Source organism: Podarcis raffonei, chromosome 2 (genome assembly GCF_027172205.1).
Source record: "Podarcis raffonei isolate rPodRaf1 chromosome 2, rPodRaf1.pri, whole genome shotgun sequence".
Lineage (NCBI taxonomy): Eukaryota > Metazoa > Chordata > Lepidosauria > Squamata > Lacertidae > Podarcis > Podarcis raffonei.
In genome coordinates this window covers 11,907,415-11,931,161 of record NC_070603.1, presented here as the reverse complement: position 1 = coordinate 11,931,161, position 23,747 = coordinate 11,907,415, and the positions used below count along the sequence as shown (strand labels likewise).

The 23,747-nt window shown below is 44.0% G+C and overlaps 1 long non-coding RNA gene across 1 annotated transcript; it reads right to left on the bottom strand.

Moving 5' to 3' along the window:
• Positions 1 to 4,822: 4,822 nt before the first annotated feature.
• LOC128406500 (uncharacterized) lies at positions 4,823 to 23,413 on the bottom strand. Its single transcript, XR_008328510.1, has 2 exons — positions 23,170 to 23,413; positions 4,823 to 4,935 (listed from the first exon to the last, which is right to left on the bottom strand). It is a non-coding gene; the product is annotated as an uncharacterized LOC128406500 (long non-coding RNA).
• Between the last annotated feature and the right edge of the window lie 334 nt (positions 23,414 to 23,747).

Genomic DNA, 23,747 nt, shown 5'->3' with positions numbered 1-23,747 from the left:
TATCCCGGTATGGCTCCCCTTTATCTCACACACACAGCCCAACAAGACAATGACAATAATCCACCAACAGCATACAAATCAATATGTCTAACCTGATCCAAAACACCCACCCACCCCACTCACACACGAAAACAAAGACCACCACAGCCAATCACAAACAAACAACCACACCATAGGCCAACCCCAACCTCTCTCACCACCAAAGAAACACAAATGAAGAGCAGAGAACCTGCACGAGCAACGCTGACACGAAACCCTACATACATTAAGCAAAATAGAAACATTGCCACCCGACCCCACCCCATCCCCACCCATCTTTCCCCCCTCCACACCTCCCCCCCCAATGTCTCAACAAATGAAACTGATTTGTAAAAATGTTACGTGGAAAAAATACGAGAGACATTACACATGCTTCTGTAAAACAAGAAAATCTTTAATTTTTTTAAAAAAAGAATGATTTCTTTATTAAATGGGGAGAGTGGGTGGGAACAATGGCACGAGGCACGTAAGAGGGGCTTTAAGCCTTTGCTCCAACCACTGTCCCAAACAGAATCACACCCCACCTGCTGTGCCTGCTGTTCGCAATGGCAGGGAGTTCCCATTGGTGCCATTGGAATATTCGGTTTGGCCATGTTTATGAATTCCCATGTAGCCCGAACAGTAGCACCCAGGACTTTTTTCAGCCTCAACTCAACAGAACTCAGCTCTGACACCTCTCAGGTGTGTGCCATTGCCATTATAAGAGAACAAGGGAGGCATCCATGGCAAGTTCTGGCACCTCTTTTTCTAGGGAAGTAACACCAGTGCCATCCAGACTGAAGAAAACACCATGGTTTGCAGAGGTATGAAAAGGGTGGAAGAGGGAACCCTAAAAGGAAGAGCCCCAGAACAGCTCAGTGAGGTCTGAGCATGCTCAGTGAGCACAGAATTCTGACTGACTGTTACAGGGTGGGGATGGCAGAAATCTCAGGCCCGATGTCATAGTGGGATTGTCGATGTCTGGAACCCTGAACAGGAGAACTCCACACTGGAACACTGCATACAGGTTCCGCTTGTCTATGACAAAACACAGGAAGCTTTCATCCGACTATTTCCACCTCCACCACCCCCCGCCGCCATTCCATTTTACAGCTGCTTCTGCATTCCTGATTTGCTTTTTGCACCAACATTTAAGCATCGCTGATTTCAAGAAGAAGAAAAAAAGGAAGGAATTCGTCTGAGCATGTGCACTTTCTCATGTTAAAATCACTTAACACATAGCAACATCTCTAGACTACAGGGATTTAAAAATGGGGTTTGCTTCTGCTTCCCTGAGGCTAAACATGCTGACGTGGGGGCGGGGTAGGTGGGAAGCAGCAGTTTGCTGTAGACAAAGGATAATATATTTTTAAGTAAAATAATTATAATAAAATGAGCGTTTGTAGCCCTTTGAGCCACTCTGGGCTGCTTTGGGCAGAAGGGTGGAACAAAAAATAATTAGCCATACTCTTTAATGATTTTCTGCATTGTTTTTAATTGTGTTCTTATGTTTTAATGCTTTACGTGCCCCTGGTTTTTTTATTACATAACTGTATAGAAATACGTTTAGAAATAAAGAAAATAATACTAGGTGCACACATGCCTGGCCAACCACTCCTGACTATAATTAAAAAACAAAAAAAAGTTTTTAAACAGTTGTGCCACTTGGCATCAGGCCATCAGCCCCAATGCATATGCACACCAGCCGAGGAGCTAGTATGTATGACGTTCTCACTCACTGGATCATCACCTTGTCATGGTGAGTGGGCTTGCACGTTCCTATGAACCTTGTGAAAAATGCAGAGAGCAAAACCAACCCCTGTATATGGCATTTATTGACCTGACCTTCATAATGCCCTGTGGACTGTGCTTCTGAAAATCAGCTGCCCAGATTTCAACTCCTCCATGATAATATGGCAGCAACAATCACAGATAACAATGGTTCTCAAAGTGAACCACTCACAGTGGGATCAGGTGTTAAACACGGTTGTGTTATCGCCTCAACTCTATTATTTTCATGGCCATGATCCTACACATTGTCAAAGGGAAACTCTCCACCAGGGTAGAAATCATATATCGAACAGATGGAAAGCTCTTTAATCTGAGTAGGCTGAAAGCAAAGAGTAATGGTATCATAACCTCCGTCACAGAGCTTCAGTATGCTGATGACAACGTAATGTGTGCACACTCAGAGGATGACCTCCAAACCATCCTAAATGTATTTGCAGAAGCTTATGAAAAGCTTGGCCTATTGCTCAATATCCAAAAAACCAAGGTGCTGCACCAACAAGCACAAAACAACCCCTCTGCAGCACCACAAATCCAACTCAATGATGTAACATTGGAAAGTGTTGATCACTTCTCTTACCTGGGCAGTTATCTTTCCACAAGGGCCGACACTGATGCCGAAATCCAGCACCGCTTGAGTTCTGCGAATGCTGCTTTCTCTTGATTGAAGCGCAGAGTGTTTGAGGACCGGGACATTCACAGGGAAACCAAAATGCTTGTTTACAAAGCTATTGTGCTACCAACCTTACTATATGCTTGTGAAACATGGACCCCTTCTAAATACCATCGCCAGCTCCTTGAAAGATTCCATCAACGGTGTCTCCAAAAAAAACTACATATAATTTGGGAAGACAGGTGAACGAATGCCAGTGTACTGGAAGAAGCAAAGATCACCAGTGTCGAAGCAATGATTCTTCAACATCAAATTTGTTGGACTGGTCATGTTGTTCGGATGCCTGATTATCGTCTTACAAAGTAACTACTCTATTCCAAACTTTAAAATGGAAAGTGTGGTACTGGTGGTCAACAAAAGAGGTTTAAAGACTCTCTGAAGGCAAATCTTTAAAAATGTAGTATAAACACCAAAAACTGAGAAACACTGGCCTGCAAGCACTCCAATTGGAGAATATCCTTTACCAAAGGTGTTGTGGACTTTGAAGATACTTGAGCTCAGGATGAAAGGAAGAAACATGCTTAAGAGGAAGGCACATTTGGCAAACCCTCACCATGATCAACTCCCATCCAGATACCTATGTCTCCACTGTGGAAAGACGTGTGGATCCAGAATTGGCCTCCACAGTCACTTACGGTCTCACTGTTAAGACCACGTTCATGGAAAACAATCTTACTCTGTTACGAGTGATCGCCAAAGAAGAAGATGTATGATGCTGCCCCTATTGACTGCCACTCTGGACTTTTGCTTGAGATCCAGACCTAGCTGCACTGTTGGCTACCTGTATATGTACATAGGCAGAGAAAGAGGGGGACAGCCAGTTTATGTGGTTTCACCCCAGGAATGGCTTTGACTGGCCAGATAAACCAGGTGACAGTAGTGGATGGGTCTCAAACCCTTGGTGAGTTAGGGTCTTCCTCTGCATGCAAAAACAGGCTCAGGAGGATTGAGCGGACAAGACCAGTGGTTGGCTCAATGGTCAAGAAGGTGGGGAAGTCCCTAAGGAGGTTGGGTGGTGTTTTTTATGCCTCCTTCTGGCAACTCCTGCAGCCAAGTACCAGGTGAGCCTCCCTGAGGAGAGCATTCCACATACAGGGAGCCACTGCAGAACAGGCCCATTCCCATGTTGCTGCTCTCCAGACCGCTTGAGGGGACACATGAAGAAGGGCCTCAGAAGATGATAGTGGGGTTTGGGTTGGTTTCATACAGGGAAAGGCAATCCTTAAGGTATTGTGGTCCTGAGCTGTTTAAAGCTTTAGAGGTCAAAACCAGCACTTTGAATTGGGCCCAGAAACTAACTGGCAGTCAGAGCACTCAGGCCAGGACTGCTCTTACATTTCAAGCACAAAGCAAACTCCATTGTGTTCACTCAGCATTGGAATTAGACCATAATTCTGTGTAATTAAGAATGAAACATGTTCCTTCCTACCTGCATCACTTTGTCATTTAAGTACCCATCAGATTCTGCACTCTACTCGTTGCTTAATAGGACAGAATTTTTTATACATATACACAGACAGATCCTTGTGTTCTAACCTATCAGAGCAAATACAGTGGTACCTTGGGTTACATATGCTTCAGATTACATAGGCTTCAGGTTACACACTCCGCTAACCAGAAATAGTGCTTCAGGTTAAGAACTTTGCTTCAGGATAAGAACAGAAATCGGGCTCCGGTGGCACGGCAGCAGCAGGAGGCCCCATTAGCTAAAGTGGTGCTTCAGGTTAAGAACAGTTTCAGGTTAAGAACGGACCTCCAGAACTAATTAAGTACTTAACCCGAGGTACCACTATATCAGAGTCTCCTGATAAAAGTATGGGTTTGACTGCAGTCAAAGTACCACAGTTTTACTTGAAGGTCTTTTATTTATTGTTTTGTCTGCCCTTGCTTATGCTCCTCTGCAAAACTCCATGTTTACTGATGTAAGCACCATCACCACCATCATCATTAGCCTGAAAAATCACTTCCGTTCACCAAGACTGTATATACCACAGCAGCATAATATGAAAGTGCATTCCTGATATAGCAAATGCCATAAATCACTGCAGCTACCCAGGTTTATCATTCATCTCCAAGTTCACAAAAAATCAATACAGTTAGTGTCCACTGTTTAAAAACACCTTTGCCAGATAGCACAGCATTAGGGATTGAGGGGACAGGATGCTCTTAAAGGCTGCCAGTAAAGTGTTTAACAGTATGGCTGGTAATTTATTAGAAAAGAAGGTGGAGGGTTGTTGTTGTTGGGGTGGAAAGAAGAACATACCGGGAAGAAATGACAGGAGGAAAGTGAACTGGCTGGCTTTCCGCTTCCTCTGATTGAGCTGTTGGTTTTCTCTCTCTCTCTCTCTCTCTCTCTCTCTCGCTCAACAATAATTATTGGTTTCTCCTTGTAACTTTCTTTTGATGCAGTCATGGGCATTTATGGTTCTCAAACGTTGTCTGTAATGTTGCAACACCTAGCATATAAAAAGTAAAGTATAGCAATCATCATCATGCTTTGCATTTCAATGTGGTCTTTCATCTTATGGGGAGATGCAGTGCTCCCCCCCACCCCAGAAAAAGAAAAAGAAATAAAGAAAAATGGGAAATAAAAGCTGATAGCTAAAAAATAAAAATTCCTTGGATAAAAAGGGCTGCATGGTAAGGGGCTTGTGTACACAAGCTGGGACCTCCTGTTCCTTTCTTTTCCCCTTCACCCCCACTCCTACACCCTCAAAATCGGCTCTGAAGGGTAGTAGGGCTTTCAGGAGCCAGTTTTGGGGGTTGTGGGGAGAGAAGAAGACATGGAAGTTGCATTGTGATATAGCTGAACCCTGCTGGCACAGCACTTGGTACAGGTCAAATACTTTCCAAGGGAGCACAGAATTGTTGTTTTACCCTCACAGTCAAATAATTTCTTCAGTATATCTGAAGGAGCGCCTCCACCGCCATCGTTCTACCCAGACACTGAGGTCCAGCGCCGAGGGCCTTCTGGTGATTCCCTCACTGCGAGAAGCCAAGTTACAGGGAACCAGGCAGAGGGCCTTCTGGGTAGTGGTGCCCACCCAGTGGAATGCCCTCCCATCAGGTGTCAAGTAAATAAACAACTATCTGACTTTTAGAAGACATCTGAAGGCAGCCCTGTTTAGGGAAGCTTTTAATGTTTGATGTATTACGGTATTTTAATACTTTGTTGGAAGCCGCCCAGAGTGGCTGGGGAAGCCCAGCCAGATGGGCGGGGTATAAATAATAAATTATTTATTATTATTATTATTATTATTATTATTATTATTATTATTATTATTATTTTCTATGTCCAACAGAGGAGGGACTCATCAGTTTTAAAGAGAGAGAGAGCACAAAGAAGAAGGAAAGTTGCTTTTGTTTTTAAAGTACATTTTGCAATGTGTGAATCTGCATATTTTTTCTAATACTTTTGTTTTGAGATTTGAATACTCTGGGATAATTATGCAGTTTTATTTTTATGTCAGGCAAAGCATGTTGCAGTCCACAAGTCATTTGTAGTTGCTGTTGTTGTTATTTACTACTGCTGCTCTGATTACTACATTTATACCCCAAATTCACTCCAAGGAGCTCAAAGGGGCATACATGGGTTTCCCCCTCTCCCTTTTATCATCACAACAACCATGTGAAGTAGGTTGGGTTGAGAGATAGTGGCTGGCCCCAAGTCACCCAGTTAGCTCTATGGCTGAGTGGTGATTCGAACCCTGGTCCTCCAAGTCCCGGTCTCAATGATCCAACCACCATAACACACTGGCTCCCAGCAGCAATTTGTCTGGCCTTTGCAGTACCCCACTAACTATGGGATAAAATTTCAATTTTGTAGACACCTCTCCCAGTGAGAAACATGGGCATATTGTGTGGCAAGTACATACTTCTAGCCCATGGCTAGAAATGCATTCAGTTCCAGTGGTGCAAAAGCAAACCACCCCTGCTTTGTTGAAATCATTTTATAGGCTTACAAAGTTCTGCTGAGTTGTTCCAAGCCATGTATATGTGCAAACTTGTACCTCTAATTAATCCAGAAGAGCAATGTGTTGTCAAGTACATTAAGCATGCACAGCACTGCAACATATATACTCTTCTGCCATTCTGTGCAGATGAAAGCAAAGCCGATCACTCTGAAATCACAGCATAGATCACTCTGAAGAGAAAGTCATCCAGGGTTCAATGACCTTGACTATGAGCCTCTTGAGAGTCCCATGGACTGCATGAAGATCAAACCTATCCATTCTTAAGGAAATCAGCCCTGAGTGCTCACTGGAAGGACAGATCCTGAAGCTGAGGCTCCAATACTTTGGCCACCTCATGAGAAGAGAAGACTCCCTGGAAAAGACCCTGATGTTGGGAAAGATGGAGGGCGCAAGGAGAAGGGGACGACAGAGGACGAGATGGTTGGACAGTGTTCTCAAAGTTACCAGCATGAGTTTGACCAAACTGCTGGAGGCAGTGGAAGACAGGAGTGCCTGGCGTGCTCTGGTCCATGGGGTCACGAAGAGTCGGACACAACTAAACGACTAAACAACAAATACTATACCGTATTTTTCGCTCTATAAGACGCACCAGACCACAAGACCCACCTAGTTTTTGGAGGAGGAAAACAAGAAAAAAAATATTCTGAATCTCAGAAGCCAGAACAGCAAGAGGGATCGCTGCGCAGTGCAAGCAGCAATCCCTCTTGCTGTTCTGGCTTCTGGGATAGCTGTGCAGCCTGCTTTCGCTCTATAAGACGCACACACATTTCCCCTTACTTTTTAAGAGGGAAAAAGTGAGTCTTATAGAGCAAAAAATACGGTATTTTGTGGCATCTTCTCTGAGGTCACTGTCACCTGCCTTGCTTTATACCTGGAAAGGGGACGGGGCTAACTGCCAGATGTTGATAAACTCCTATCAGCTCTAGCCATCAAGCCCTACTGTCAGCAATGTTGTGAGTTGGAGTCCACCAAGATCTGGAGGGGCAAAGATTAGCAAACCTTGCTGTATGCCAGGCATAGGCAAACCCGGCCCTTCAGATGTTTTGGGACTACAACTCCCATCATCCCTGACCACTGGTCCTGTTAGCTAGGGATGATGGGAGTTGTAGTCCCAAAACATCTGGAGGGCTGAGTTTGCCTATGCCTGCTTTATGCTACAGCAGCCTGCACCACTTGGGTTCTGCCAGGATGTATGCCCACCTGCCAGCTGTGTGACAGGTCCCACCCTGCTTGGAGTTTTGCAGTCACAGGGCGAGACCTCCATTCCCCACAAAAAGGATCCCTAAACCCCTGGTTGCAGCCATGTATGGCAGGTTGGAATGTAGGTCACCACGGAGGAAGGGGGAATATAGCAAACATGACTTTTTTCTGTAAGGTTTTTGGCTTAAGCCCACAATCCAGTACTTCCCAGACTGTTGGCTACAAGAGAACCACTAGTGTGCTATAGTAAATAAAATAAATTATTAACTATTAACAGCTCCAGGAAGCTCAAAGCCAGTGCTAGATTTACGTATAAGCTAAACAAGCTATAGCTTAGGGCCCCACTCTCTTGGGCCCCCCCAAAAAAATTCACTATTAATATAAAAAAGGTAAAGGACCCCTGGCAGTTAAGTCCATTCATGAACTCTGGGGTTGCGGCACTCATCTTGCTTTACTGGCCAAGGGAGCAAACGTTAGTCCGCAGACAGTTTTTCCGGGTCATGTGGCCAGCATGACTAAGCAGCATGATGAAGCTGCTTCTGGTGAAACCAGAGCAACGCACAGAAACGCCATTTACCTTCCCACTGGAGCAGTACCTATTTATCTACTTGCACTTTGGTTTTTTTTTATAATAATATTTTATTAAATTTTTAACAATAAGGACATTCCAGCACAACAAACAAAGAACAATAAAAACACAAGAAAAATATAAAACACAACCATACAAAATTACACAATACAAAAATACAAACATTTAACCTAGCCCGGAAAAAAGAAAAACAAAACAGAAAAACCAAATAGGCACACAAAAAAGAAAAACACAGATCCCTCTTTTTTAATTTCTCATCTTTGATTAACTTATTTTCCTGACTTCCTCACGCCTCCCTTTTTTGTATCCCTTTTAAAAAATTGGTTCAGCAAATTCATATCCTATTACTTTATCCTTAATTACTTTTCCTCCCAAATTATAATTTCAAATTTTTATCTATTATCAATCCAGTCTTACATTATATCTTGTTGCTAGAACCCCTTCATTTCATTTCAATGTCATCAACATTCATACATTTTACAGTGTTTCTGTAAATAAATTTTAAATTTCTTCCAATCTTCTTCCACCGACTCTTCTCCCTGATCTCGGGTTCTGCCAGTCATTTCTGCCATTTCCATATAGTTGATTACTTGCATCTGCCATTCTTCCAGAGTAGGTAAGTCTTGTGTCTTCCAATGCTTTGCAATGAGTATTCTTGCTGCTGCTGTAGCATACATAAAGAAAGTTCTATCCTTCTTTGGCACCAATTGGCCGACCATGCCCAGGAGAAAGGCCTCTGGTTTCTTCAGAAAGGTATATTTAAATACCTTTTTCATTTCATTATATATCATCTCCCAGAAAGCCTTAATCCTCGGGTACGTCCACCAAAGGTGAAAGAATGTACCTTCAGTTTCTTTATATTTCCAACATTTATTATCAGGCAAATGATAGATTTTTGCAAGCTTGACTGGGGTCATGTACCACCTGTACACCATTTTCATAATATTCTCTCTTAAGGCATTACATGCTGTAAATTTAATCCCAGTGGTCCACAACTGCTCCCGGTCAGCAAACATAATATTATGTCCTATATCTTGTGCCCATTTAATCATAGCAGATTTTACCGTTTCTTCCTCAGTACTCCATTTCAACAGCAAATTATACATTCTTGATAATATCTTAGCATTGGGTTCTAACAATTCTGTTTCTAATTTTGATTTTTCCACCTGGAAATGCATTTTTTTATCTAGGTTGTAGACCTCTCTTATTTGAAAGTAATGTAGCCAGTCTCGCACCTTCCCCCTAAGTTTCTCATAACTCTGCAATTTCAACTTGTCACCTTCCTGTTCTAAAATTTCCCAATATTTTGGCCATTTGACCTCCATGTTGAGTTTTTTCATAGCTTTCGCTTCCATAGGTGATAAACACCTTGGTGTTTTACTCTCCAGAAAATCTTTATATCTTGTCCAAACGTTAAACAGTGCTTTCCTGACAATATGGTTTTTAAATGCCTTATGTGCTTTAACCTTGCCATACCACAAATATGCATGCCTCCCGAATACATTGTCATAACCTTCAAGATCTAAGATGTCAGTATTCTCAAGAAGCAGCCATTCCTTCAACCAGCAAAAAGCTGCTGATTCATAATAAAGTTTGAGGTCCGGCAGGGCAAACCCCCCTCTATCTTTAACATCACTAAGTATCTTAAATTTTATTCTGGGCTTTTTGCCCTGCCAGACAAATCTAGAGATATCTCTTTGCCACCTCTTGAAACAATCCATCTTGTCAATAATTTGCAATGATTGAAACAAAAACAACATTCTCGGCAATACATTCATTTTGATAACAGCAATTCGACCAAGCAAGGAAAGCTTCAGATTCGACCAAATTTCTAAGTCTTTCTTCACATCTGACCAACATTTCTCATAATTGTCTTTAAATAAATTCGCATTCTTAGAAGTCATGTTCACCCCCAGGTATTTTACCTTCTTTACTAATATTAAGTCTGTCTCTTTTTGAAACCTCTCTCTCTCAATCGGCGTCAAATTTTTCTCCAAAACCTTGGTTTTTAACTTATTCAATTTAAAACCTGCCACTTGAACAAACTCCTGGATCAGTTCTAGAGCCCTCTTGGTACTAGATACTGGCTCCTGTAGTGTTAATACAAGATCATCTGCAAAAGCTTTAAGTTTGTATTGTTTAGCTCCGACCTGAATACCATGAATCAGCTGGTCCCTTCTAATCATATTTAGCAAAACCTCCAGGACCGAGATAAAAAGCAATGGGGAAATTGGGCAACCTTGTCGTGTCCCTTTCTCAATTTTAAATTCTTCTGTTACTATGCTGTTAACTATCAGTTTAGCTTTTTGTTCAGAATAAATCGCACCTATACCATTTTCAAAGTTTTGTCCAACCCCCATCCCCTGAAGGTTTTTCTTCATAAAACTCCAAGAAATATTGTCAAAGGCTTTCTCCGCGTCTACGAATATCAAAACTGCTTTTGTATTGATATTCACTTGTAACTTTTCCAAAATATTTATTACATTCCTCATGTTATCAGATAAATGTCTACCGGGGAGAAAGCCAGCCTGGTCTTTATGTATCATCTCTGCTAATACTTTTTTCAGTCTTTTGGCCAAAATATCTGCAAAAATTTTGTAATCCACATTAAGCAGGGATATGGGGCGATAGTTCTTAAGTTGTGTCTTCTCAGACTCAATTTTGGGTATAAGTGTGATATAAGCTTCTTTCCACGACTCCGGCGCCTTTTTCCCCTCCATAATTTCATTACAAACCTCCACTAGTGGTTGAATCAAGTAGTCTTTCAAAGTTCTATAGTATTTGGAGGTTAATCCATCAGGCCCTGGAGATTTTCCCAATTGCATACTCTGTATGGCACCTTCAACCTCTTGTTCAGATATTTTATAGTTCAAAAGTAATTTATTTTCTTGAGAGATTTTTTATAATCCATTGGTTTTCAAAAACTGATCAATTTTAGTCTCTATCTGTGGCCCTTGTGTATAAAGTTGTTTGAAATATCTCTGGATATCTACTTGCACTTTGATGTGCTTTTGAACTGCTATGTGGGCAGGAGCTGGGACCAAGCAACAGGAGCTCACCCCGTCAAGGGGATTTGAACTGCCAACCTTCCGATCAGCAGCCCAAGAGGCTCAGTGGTTTAGACCACAGTGCCACCCGCATCCCTTCACTATTAATATACTTCTTAATTGTATTTCAGTTCAACAATTACTTTGATAAAATACGCATTTTGTTATGTGCAAATGGCCTTAGATTCCTACTAGGTCCATAAATTACCATGCAGCATATATTCAACACAAAAAAACATTGACAATTTGATGTTGACAAAGGACAATTTATATGTGGACATATAAAGGGCCCCATTACCTTCAGGAGCTTAGGGCCTCATCAAACCTAAATCAGGCCCTGCTCAAAGCAGCCACCCACATGAGAGGTTACCCATATAATAGAATCTCCCTGCATGTTTAGAAAGGATCTCCTCCTAACCAGTCTCTCCTGAAGAAAGTAATCTTCTCTTCCCTACCTGCCCTACTTTCATAGTTTAGGTTGATAACTCTTCGGGACTGCCGACGGCTTTTTTTTCTTTTTCTTACATAACGCCAAGTACTTTGAAAGTGCTGTATAGAATAAATGAATCATCACCATAAATCCTTTCTTTTGGCTGTAGCAACAAAGGCCAAAAGCGATCGTCCTTGCCACAGCCCCAAACACTTTCTAAACTCAGCCTGCCCCGTAGTAATTAAAAGCCAATCCATGACTCTTGGGGCGGGGTGGCGGTTCTCCCTTGTAAAGGTTCCTGACGGGGGTGGGGGGTTACCTCTAATTTTTTTAACTTTTTAAAATTTTTATTATAATTTTTGCAACCCTGCTGAACGTTGAAACTTGGAAGCGACCGTCATTGCAATCCATCATTGCGTCAAATCCAGATTGTCCTTGAGCCCAAAGCGTACTGTTTCCAAAGGGAGCCTTTCAACACAGCGCGTGGAGCTCTCTGTACCTGACGAATAAAGAGCTAGTTCACCTTATTCCAGCCAGTGCCTGAGCCCTGAGCGGTTGAATCCGACAAATGATTCTTCCCTCCTTCTGCGGAGGCTGCTTTTTGGAAAGCAGCGGGACTGCAAAAACCAGAAAGGCACAAGGACATATTCTGCGCCGACGTCTAAAAGTACATTCGATGCTGTTTAGTTATCCTTCAATAATTTTAAATAGCGAGTCCTAGGGCTCAGAGCATTTCACGGATCTCAGCTTGCTGTAGAGTAAACCGTGCAACAGCCCGCCGTGGTAGGTGCGGACAAACCTTTAATATTAAGGGATCTGTTTCGTTTTTTAACCAGGACCTCAAGATCCGCCAACACACGCCAGGTGTGAAATGGGGGGAGGGAAAGAGAAACATAATTAAGGTACAAGATGCCTTTTTTAAACTCAGCCTAGGAATTGGGGAACTGAGCTCACAATCCTTTCGCACCACACTCCTGTATTTGTTTCAGCAACTTAATTTAGGGGAGAAGGGGGGCGGAAAGAGCCTGTTTGTTATTGCTATCCTTAAACAATTGGGAGTGGATCACCCAGATCTGGATCCACCTTCTGCCTTACCACCTGAAAATCTGGGTCCATTTTCTACATTACCTTCTATAACGTTGTTGTTGTTGTTTAGTCGTTTAGTCGTGTCCCACTCTTCGTGACCCCCTGGACCAGAGCATGCCAGGCACTCCTGTCTTCCACTGCCTCCCGCAGTTTGGTCAAACTCATGCTGGTAGCTTCGAGAACACTGTCCAACCATCTCGTCCTCTGTCCTCCCCTTCTCCTTTGCCCTCCATCTTTCCCAACATCAGGGTCTTTTCCAGGGAGTCTTCTCTTCTCATGAGGTGGCCAAAGTAGTGGAGCCTCAGCTTCAGGATCTGTCCTTCCAGTGAGCACTCAGGGCTTATTTCCTTAAGCATGGATAGGTTTGATCTTCTTGCAGTCCATGGGACTCTCAAGAGTCTATAACGTTACAGGGTAAATATAAAGGTAATAAGAAAAATAACCCTGCTGGATCAGGTTGAGACTACATCTCTATATGGATTCACCTGGGTAGGTATGTATAAGGATGTATTCTAAGGCCACAATCCTGTACACACTTATTTGGCAAGGAACTCTATTGAACTTGCTAGAACATTTTTCTACAGTGGCCCGCTATGTGCTTCTGGGAAGCCCATAAGTTGGGGCTCGCACTAAGTTGCCCCCATTCCTTGAGCTAATAAACTATTTGGGGGGGTCTCTATTTCCAAACTAGGGGACCAAGTTAGACACATATTTTGCATACTTTGTTAGGTACAAGATTCCCAGCGGGGTTGGATCTCGATTATTTCTTGGGAGAGATTTATTGTGTATAGCTGTTTAATTCTGCTTTCGTTTGTATTTAATTAACTAGTCTACTTCAACACTCCACGTGTAAATGGAAATGGTTACATCTGGGTCACACCTTTGGAACCGGTGAAGGTTGAGGCTGGGTAGGCTGAGGCTTGGTGGGTACGGGGAGGACGGGGAGGAAGGAAACAAGATCAACACCACAAATATTGTGCTGCATCAACGAAAACATTATCCTTCGACTGACTTTAATTCACTTTGGCTGAAGTCCTGCTCGCATTAAGCTAATGGCGATCCCACTAAATTTAATGGATCAGGATTTCGCCCTCAGTTCAGACTCCTCGGACCATCACTTATGACTCGGCAGTATATGATTTTGCTGCGTCAGGTGTCGCTGACACCGGTGTCTAGAGACTGGAGCTTTCGGCTGAAGCTCCAGTTACTGAGATAATGGAGGAAGATTTGCTGAGTCATCCCTGGAGGCTGCAAAAACTGTAATGCTGCAGATGAATTGCGGGTAGCAATTCTTTTACATTCGTTTTATGGGGAGTTCTGAGAAACGCCAAGTTTTTATGTAGTGTTAGAATTCACACCAGCACTTTCTGGATCTGGGGACAGGTTATCACACACACTAACATTCCTTTGTCAGGAATGTTCTTTGCTAGAGAGAGAGAGCTAACTTCCTTTAGAAAACTGCATTGAAGACATTTCTTTTTTTTTTTAAAGGGTAGTGTTGTTAATTTTTATTTACTGTTGAGAAGAGATGTAACTCCAGCTAATGCACCCTGGTGTATCCTAACCTCCACTGCCCCTGCCCCTTTTTGATTCATTTCAGTGGATAAAATATATATTTCATCCTTCAAAAGCCAGTTAGAGTCTTCTTTGATAACAGGAAAACTCTACATCTACAAAATATGTTTTAAATGTTTGAATCACTTCACTTCTGATTTCAACGAGCATTAGAATAATTGTAAGTAGGTTTGTAATACCTCTGACAGCACAATCTCATACATGTTTCCTCACAAGTTGTGTTGAGTTCAATAGAGCTTACTCCCAGGTACATGTGTATGGGTTTGTAGCCCATAGCCAAGACTAAACAAACCAGGGATGCCAACTTGAATAAAATACTGGAGGGACTGAGATAAGCCTCACCCAGCATAATCGATCACAAGATGCTGTGTAAACACACCATTTGAATGGCAATGTCCATTAACTTGGGGGGGGGCTGGCCCTCTCAAAAAAAATATTAGGGGAGAGAAGGAACCTTGGATTTTGGTCCCTAGGAGCTGGCTCCTTTGAGAAGAACAATGGCTTGCTTAAGGACCCTTTATCTGAGTCAATTGCTGAGTTAGGATTTGAACCCTGGACATTCCACTTCACACTATTGGCTCACTTCATCTTTACAGAGCTCCACAGAGAACTTCATAAAAAGTTTCTAACCATCTTCATTCAGAACCATACAACAGCCTATTGGAATGGGAGTAATAGTTCTACATGTGCCTTGATTATCTTCAATAAATCTATGTATGAGAGCTTTGTGGAGTTTTGTTAATACTATCCAGAAAGAGAGCGAAATCTCCAGATGGAAAAGTAAGGACGAAGTTAGTTCGCCCTTCTTGGGTTTGCCATAACTAGACTGCTACTAGATTACAAAAGAGGAAGGGAGGTTTCTTCCTGCTCTGGCCACTGCCAGAGGTATTCCCCCGCTCTCTGGCAGAGCCAATAGAAAGTAGACTATGGCTGTGCCTACATTTCCCAACCTGCCTTGGGGTCTAAAAGGGGGGGCACTGTATTTCCTTAAAGGGGAAGCATTGTTATTCCTTCTACCTAATACTAACACAGAGATTTGCTGTCACTAAATAACTGAACACCCTTTATGCTTCTTGGCAGCAGTTGAAAGGAATGTATAGGTTACTGGGTGAATGCAAAATGATGTTAAGGATTAAAAATTTCAGTATGTACTTGTGTGGGGGTGTATAAGATATTGGACTTTGGAGTTAAAATGCTGGCTGATGCTGAACTGAAAACTGAAATTCCTGCTGGAGGAGCACACTTTGCCCTGGGTATGATCACACTGAGACCCTGAGTTTGGAAAATAAGAAAGCTACATTCATTGCAAGAAATCTTTTTCTTCTTCTTTGGCACTCACTCGTAGCCGAGTAAGATTGTCTTCCATGAACACGGTCTTAACAGTGAGTCCATAAGTGACTGTGGAGGCAAATTCTGGATCCACACGGCCTTCCAGAATGGAGACATGGGTTTCTGGGTGGGAGTTGATCATGGTGGTCCATGACACCTTTGGTAAAGGCTGTTCTCCAATACAGTGGTACCTTGGGTTAAGTACTTAATTCGTTCTGGAGGTCCGTTCTTAACCTGAAGCACCACTTTAGCTAATGGGGCCTCCTGCTGCCGCCACATGATTTGTGTTCTCACCCTGAAGCAAAATTCTTAACCCGAGGTACTATTTCTGGGTTAGCGGAGTCTGTAACCTGAAGCATATGTAACCTGAAGTGTATGTAACCCGAGGTACCACTGTACGTACATACATACATACATACATACATACATACAATAAATACATATTTGATAAGAAAGATCCCTAGTTCTAGCTAACAGGCCCTGCTTGTTCTTCCAGCATGGAGGGAGACCTAGGAGCCAACTCCTAGCAGCCAAGGTCCTTTTGGCCCATAAAATAAAATATTTGAGGGGGCCAAGGGCCCCCCAAGTTGATGGGCATTGCCATTCAAAAAATGTGCATGTGCCATGTCTTCTGAATGATTATGCAGCAAGGGGCTTACTTGCCCCCCCCCATATTTTATTCAAATTGCCACCCCTGGATGGAGAGAGATCCAAAAATTGATGTTTCCCCTCAAGAGAGAGGCATGGAGAAGGAGGGAGAAGGAAATGAGGTCAGCAACCCTAAGCATAGTAGTTTGGCCTAAGGAAGGTCAGCACAGGTTAAATGACCATCTAGAGCAGCCTTTCTCAACCTGTGGGTCCCCAGATGTTGTTGAACTACAACTCCCATCACCCCTAGCTAGCAAGGCCAGAGCTTAGGGATGATGGGAGTTGTAGTCCAACAACATCTGGGGACTCACAGGTTGAGAACCACTGATCTAGAGGGTCTTGGAGGGTCTTCTCTCTATCTACTCTCAATTTCTATACCAAACTTCTACTTATCAATTCTGGCTATCATCTTCAAGCTGTTTGCTCCTAAGGAGTTGCACATGTTTCAGTGGGCCTCTTCCAGAGCATTTGTTTGAAGATTCTGTGCCAGAATTCACCCAGAGCAGACAGAAGAAAATGGAGCCCCATATTTAGATAACAAAATCATTTTGGCGGCTGCTTCTTCTTCTTCTTCTTCTTCTTCTTCTTCTTCTTCTTCTTCTTCTTTGGCATTCACTCGTAGCCGAGTAAGATTGTCTTCCACAAACACAGTCTTACATAATGCACCTATGTATGCCTCTAACCAAATGGCTAAGAATTGTGAGGCACCTGGCATACTGAAGAGTGCAGTAAGTCTTTTACTAGTCTTTGTAAATGTTTTCACTGGCCTTTTAAATATTTGTTAATGATGATGCCTTTGTTAATTTTGATTGCTTTAGATCACTGTATTTATTGAGCTTTTATGATATTGGGCTGGGACCCAAAAGGCAGCATATAAATACTTTTACAAATAAAATAAATAAAGTCATAATTGTTATTACAGTACTACTCATCTTGTGATCTCTCTTACAGAATCCTGCACATTTCACATCGGCATATAGTTTTCCCTGCTGTCCCTCCTTCAACTATTTCTCTCCCTATTTCTTTCTCACATATAGGCTTCTTTATAAGCTACTTTACTGGTCTGCACAAGGTTGGCTTCTAGCTTACCGACTGTGCGAGCCTGCGTGTGCTTGCTCAGGTGTAAGTCCCACTGTGTTCCATGGAGCTTAGGTAAAGGTAAAGGGGCCCCTGACCATTAGGTCCAGTCGTGACCGAGTCTGGGGTTGTGGCGCTCATCTCGCTTTATTGGCCGAGGCAGCCGGCGTACAGCTTCTGGGTCATGTGGCCAGCATGACTAAGCCGCTTCTGGCGAACCAGAGCAGCGCATGGAAATGCCATTTACCTTCCCGCCGGAATGGTACCTATTTATCTACTTGCACTTTGACATGCTTTCGAACTGCTAGGTTGGCAGGAGCAGGGACCGAGCAATGGGGGCTCACCCTGTCGTGGGGATTTGAACCGCGACCTTCTGATTGGCAAGTCCTCGGCTCTGTGGTTTAACCCACAGCGCCACCCTTAATCCATGGAGCTTACTCCTGGGTAAATGTGCAGCTTTCAATGTGTATAGTTTGGCTTCATTGCAGGGGGCAGGATCATGATATCTCTCCAAATTCCATTTGTTGTGACATGAGGAAATGACTGTGATCATGATGATTGAACTATCAAGTTTCGTGTTTCTGATTAGCTCTTTGCCCAGTGCTGCTTTCATCCAAAGCACGAACAAGGCCCCGTGAACAAGAAGTATCTGCATTGCTTTCGTGGTCACTGCAAGTAAGGTACTCAGGTGGCTCCATGTTTGATGCGTTCAGGTATGAACACATGAAAATGTTTGAACCCATACAGGCAAAAGTGGGCAGAGTGACAGGTGTGACTCTTAACTTTCTACTACAGTAAGCCACACAGAAGCCAGAGGTTTCTTTCTAGAGAGATCTCTTCATCCAGGCAGGCAAGAGGTAGTGACACAGCTTAAGGACACTTAGCAGACAGGCAAAAGCCCTTAAGGAGGCCAGTGAAAGGCATATGGCTTGGGGAGAGAGAGGCTTGGAGAGCCACATTTGGGTTTCAAGTCTGAGGTCCCGTCCCCCCGCCCCCGCCCGCTGTGGTCTAACGGCTTGCCGATCGGAAGGTCGGTGGTTCAAATCCCCGCGACTCGGTGAGCTCCCGTTGCTCGGTCCCTGCTCCTGCCCACCTAGCAGCTGGGGGGTGTCTCTGTGAAAACACAGGGAAGGACCCTTATACCAGGACAGAGACAATTACGCTCATGCGGGTGGCGCTGTGGGTTAAACCACAGAGCCTAGGACTTGCCAATCAGAAGGTTGGTGGTTCAAATCCCTGCGACGGGGTGAGCTCCTGTTGCTCCATCCCTGCTCCTGCCAACCTAGCAGTTCGAAAGCACGTCAATCGCAAGTAGATAAATAGGTACCGCTCCAGCGGGAAGATAAACGCCGTTTCCGTGCGCAGCTCTGGTTCGCCAGAAGCGGCTCAGTCATGCTGGCCACAGGACCCGGAAGCTGTACGCCGGCTCCCTCAGCCAATAAAACAAGATGAGTGCCGCAACTCTAAGAGTCGGCCACGACTGGACCTAATGGTCAGGGGTCCCTTTACCTTTTATAACATGAGTTCTCTCACCCCAGGGTAGTTTGGTCTTCTGAATTACCCTGCCAAGTGCTGAGAATGATTAGGGGTTTTTTTAACTGCTCATAATGCAGGTGTCTGGTAGAATTTGTGGTACCACACCTGTCCGTAGTGGGCGGGGCTTTGTGGGTGTATAAGAGAGCATCTTAAAACTTGGGAGAGGGATAACACTCCCAAGAATCTTAGTGCACGGCTTGGTTGTTTCTAAACTGTCCGCTCAATAAAGCTGTTAGTGAAAGGCTGCAGCTCAACACCAAAGCATGCAGAAGGTCTCAGGTTAAAGCCCTGGCTTCTCCAGGTGGGGCTGGGAATGCCCCCGGCCTGAAACCCCGGAAAGCAGCTGCCAGTCAGTGCAGACAACACTAAACTCGACGGATCAGTTCTTCTGACTCGTGTAAACCCTGATGTCCTGGGTTTCATTATCTCTGTGGTGTATCAGGGAGGGGCGTGACTGGCGGTGGGGGGTGGGGGTTTAACCTCCCCTTCCGACTCAGAGGCGGCATTCCGGCCTTTTAAAACGAGGCATTAATAAGATGCTGAGAGGGCGCTGACGTCATCGTCCTCCTCCTCACCCGAACCGCGGATGGTAGACAGTGACCGCAGATCTTCGCCGGCCCTGTCTCTCCTCCCTCCCCCCCCCCGCGCCCCTTCCCCACTTCCAACCCGTCTGCCGCTTCCCGGCACCAGTAACTTTTTATTGGTTGCTACTTGAATCCCGCCGCTTTTGTGTGTCTCGGTTTGCTTCAGAAGCAACATCATAAAAGCCAATGTGTATTTCATTGACTGGCGATAATAAGGCAGATTGATGACATCCTGATGCCAGATTGAACTTTTAAAGGGAAAACAAAAACAAGCAGCAACAACAAAAAGCCACTCCAATGAGGAAACAACGTGGTTAATTTGAAAAAAGCATGATAATAATTCATTTCCAGCGCGTCTTTGTTTCATGTTAGCTCCCATGTCAAGTAGAGAAGGGGTTGTTTTTGCAATTCCTGCTCTCCTCACTCAGGTTCCTCTACTGACTCCGCAACAGAACGTGGACCGTAGGAGGGTGAATTAAGAAACACGCGTCGCTGGAATGAAGCCCACCTTTTGTTTAATCTGGCAGGAATGGACCCATCCTCCTGTAACTCGGGCAGCACAGAGGTTATTTTTGTTTTGCTTTCCTTATGCGAAGAGAGGGCAGAAGGAACAACCAATTGCAGAATTAATTAAAACTATATTGCATAATTATTTGAAACTAATCAATCACAGGGAATACAGTGGTACCTCGGGTTAAGAACTTAATCCGTTCCGGAGGCCCGTTCTTAACCTGAAACTGTTCTTAACCTGAAGCACCACTTTAGCTAATGGGGCCTCCTGCTGCCGCCGCTGCACGATTTCTGTTCTCATCCTGAAGCAAAGTTCTTAACCCGAGGTACTATTTCTGGGTTAGCAGAGTCTGTAACCTGAAGCGTATGTAACCCGAGGTACCACTGTAACATAATTAAGCTGAATATAGTCATATTTGGAATGCCTGCTGCAGATATTTCTAAATTCCCGTTGGTATGCACATTTTACATTCTGCAAATTTTGCCTTCACTCCTTTAGTCCACATGCCCAAGTAAGTGTAATTGCTTTCCCGGATAGTCTTCCTAGCCTCTTGCGGTTTAAACTGTAATCTCCCCCGGGGCAGAGATCTGGCCTTTTGCTTATATGACTCTCCGAAGCGCCGTATATAACAATGGTGCAAGATAAAATATTAAGAACAATGGCACGCATTGTTTATATGGTCGTTTTTAAAAAACATGACCGAGTTTGAAAGAATGCAAGCCTGTCAGGCCTGTTTAATGCCATCATTGGCTGTTGAAACAAGAGGCTAGCCATAAACAGCAGGCAACATGTCTGGGACAGTCGTCATTACCATTACCAGCAGAACTTTTTTTAAAAAATGTATTATTACATTTATATCCCTTCTTTCCTCCAAACGCCTTAAGGAAGCACCGAAGTTGGTTTTCCATCTTCTCACATTACCTCGAACACAACGTTTTTTAAGAGGAAGCAATTCACATACAGTGGTACCTCGGGTTAAGTACTTAATTCGTTCCTGAGGTCCGTTCTTAACCTGAAACTGTTCTTAACCTGAGGTACCACTTTAGTTAATGGGGCCTCCTGCTGCTGCCACGCCGCCGGAGCACAATTTCTGTTCTCATCCTGAAGCAAAGTTCTTAACCTGAAGCACTATTTCTGGGTTAGCGGAGTCTGTAACCTGAAGCGTATGTAACCTTAGGTACCACTGTATTCAGTTGAACTACTGAGTTATGAAATATCAAGTGATAAACGTGCACATGTAATCCACCTCAAAGCGTGGCGTCAAAAATGTTTGACTCGGAGAGCTCTGGAAAGCACAGCTACAGTCCGGATATTGGGGGAGACACATTCTGGAGAGAGAGGTGAAACCTGAAGCTCCTTCACACGTGCAACAGAAAAGGACAACTTGCATGCGTGTGAATGGGCTATCCCAGATAGAGCCCCACAAACAGAACAAATGGCAACGCTTTTTAACGATGATGTCAGTTCACATAATTCCCATTTATCTGGAATATATTCCTGAAGTTATATGTGTTTGTCTGCCTGCACCAGCTGGTAAACCTGTCCCCAATAAATAATCTGGCTTAACGTAATAGAGTTATGTACATACACGTGTGAACACCACCTGGAGATCCTTAGAAGATAAATGTGGTATATAAATGCAATTAATAAAATAAACTGCCCATGGTTTCTTGGGAAGCCTAACTACTGTGGGATATTTAAAATGCAGTCAAACCAACAATTCATGTTTTGCATCAGGGAGCAGAGGCTCACAGAGCCTTCCGGAAATTTGCTAGAGAAGGGGTATAAGAACACTCCCCTTGCGGGGGGGGGCGTTGAGACGTGATGTAGATGGCTAAACACAGCGAGAATGGGAGGATGAGCCCTTGCCCTGATACCATGCAGAAACCATTCACTATTGCAGCAATCAGTCTTTACAAAGACAACTAATCGGTTTTGACGCCGAAGAAATCACTAAGATTGAAGACGTTCTTGACTCCGAGAGGGCCTAACCTGAGCCCTGCGACATATTGAGCAAAAAATAACGCGACTGCATTTCGGTATGTAAACGCAAACAGGTAGCCGCACGCTCCTCAAATTTGATATTTGCTTCCAGGTTATTCTTATCTGTCTAAGAGGAGACCTGCTAGATCAGGCCCACTGAGTCCAGTATTCTGTCCCCCCAGTGGCCAACAAGCCGGCCCACAATAGGAAGCCCACAAGCAGGCCATAAGGGCGATAGTACTCTCCCCACTTTTGATTCCCAGAAACTGGTATTCCAGTGATTCTTAGGACGCATGTATATTTCCCAGTAGTGATGTATGGAAATGAGAGCTGGACCATAAAGAAGGCTGATCGCTGAAGAATTGATGCTTTTGAATTATGGTGCTGGAGGAGACTCTTGAGAGTCCCATGGACTGCAAGAAGATCAAACCTATCCATTCTGAAGGAAATCAGCCCTGAGTGCTCACTGGAAGGACAGATCCTGAAGCTGAGGCTCCAATACTTTGGCCACCTCACGAGAAGAGAAGACTCCCTGGAAAAGACCCTGATGTTGGGAAAGATGGAGGGCACAAGGAGAAGGGGACGACAGAAGACGAGATGGTTGGTTAGTGTTATCGAAGCTACCAGCATGAGTTTGACCAAACTGCGGGAGGCATTGGAAGACAGGAGTGCCTGGCGTGCTCTGGTCCAGGGGTCACGAAGAGTCGGACACGACTAAACGACTAAACAACAACAACATAAACGGAATCAGGGCCCTCCTCTATTCCATGTTAATTAAACTGGGGTGACTATACCCCCTGAGCTACATAATCAACAGCCACCATCCCGGATTAGTACCCAAGTAAACAAAAGAGAAACTCACGCTTGGACCAGTTTTTAATCCCTCTGATGATCCCTCGTTCAAAGCTAGTCCTCATTAGCAATAGGCATGCAATTACACAAATTAACATCAGCATATGAGGGAGCCCTGCCCTGAGGAGTTTACAGTCTGAATCTGGTCAGGAGTGGAGGAGAAAACAGAGAGGAGAGGAAAAGGCTGAGGTATTTAGAGCTTCCTAATCTGCTTTGCACACACATACACCCCCAAAAATGAAGGATCGTCAAAGCAACGGAGAGCTAACCTTTCAGGAAAAGTTTGATCATAGCATCCACGAGTCCAGGTTCTCTGCATCAATGGAGGACCGGGAGAGCACCCTGCAGCCTAGCCCTCTCTCCTCCTTCATCCTTCTCCGGTAAGTGGTAAAAGATCAGACGAGACATGGCGTCATCCTCTTGCCTGACTAGCACTGTGACGTCACAGGAGCCACCTGTCTTCTGGTGGATGTTTCATGCAAAACATTCCCACAGGTCAAAAGCAAGGACAAAATTGTATTTGGTCGGGGGAGGATGTGAACAGAATACCTTTGCCAACATTTCCGTCTCTCCAGCCCACCGCGTTTTCTGGCAGAGTTCCTTTTCTGTTCGGAAGTGGACCCGACAGTCGCCAGACATTTGTTTAACGAGTGGCGCTTCTTCTCCCCATCCCTTCACGCTAAGTAAATGTACACGAGCATCGGGGGTCCTACACGTGTCTACTCAGAAATAAGACCTACTGAATTTAAGGAGACTGACTCCCAGGCACACGACCCGCACTTCTCTGAGTGTGGGTTTCATTGAACTCAATGGGATTTGCTTTTGAGTAAACGTGATATGCGACCGC